The sequence below is a fragment of the Bubalus kerabau genome, chromosome 1 (genome assembly GCF_029407905.1).
Source record: "Bubalus kerabau isolate K-KA32 ecotype Philippines breed swamp buffalo chromosome 1, PCC_UOA_SB_1v2, whole genome shotgun sequence".
Lineage (NCBI taxonomy): Eukaryota > Metazoa > Chordata > Mammalia > Artiodactyla > Bovidae > Bubalus > Bubalus kerabau.
The window spans coordinates 131,070,317-131,071,079 of record NC_073624.1 but is presented as its reverse complement, the minus strand read 5'-3'; positions in this window follow the sequence as shown (position 1 = coordinate 131,071,079).

Genomic DNA, 763 nt, shown 5'->3' with positions numbered 1-763 from the left:
ATTGTACCTGGCAGCTTTTTACCAGGGCCATCGGTTAGTCCTTGACTGTTTTGATCTCCTCTGTGTCTATCCCATTCTTCTGTATCACCTCTAACAGTATCACCTTCCTCAGGTGCTAGGGCAACCTGAGTGTCCAGAACTGGCCATTCAGCATATTCTGATCCCCTGAACCCTGTAAGGGCTGAGCATGTTGACACAAACTGGTTCAATGAGACCCAACCCAAGGCTCTTACTGGAGTGTCTTTCCTCTGGGCTCCCAGGGAGATGTGAAGTCACAGGTGAAATCACCTGCCCGAGGTTGGGTCCTACAGAGCAGACATTTCCGAGGTTGATGATGGGAAAAGGCCACAGTTGGAAGCTGTGACTGTGGAAATAAGTGTGTAAGTGGAAATGTGTGTGTAAGAGGAGGGAGCAGGGCATCCGGAGTCAGCCTGATACTTAGTCGCTCAGTCATATCTGACTCTTTGCTACCCCATGGACTGTGGCCCACCAGGTTCTTCGGTCCATGGGATTCTCCAGGCCAGAATACTGGAATGGGTTGCCATTTCCTCCTCCAGTCTGGGGCCAGAGGATGCTGCAAAAATACTCTGCAGCTGGACCCAGGTGATTGACAGCTCCAGGTCCCTCAGCACCCCTTCTTCCCCTTTGACTGCAATGCCCTAGAGAGCCCTCTGGCCTCGGCTGCCTCCCTCAGGAGTGCAGAGGCTGGGAGGTGCTTGTGCACAAGGACAATAGGAACAAAGGCGGCTTTCGGGGTGTTTGC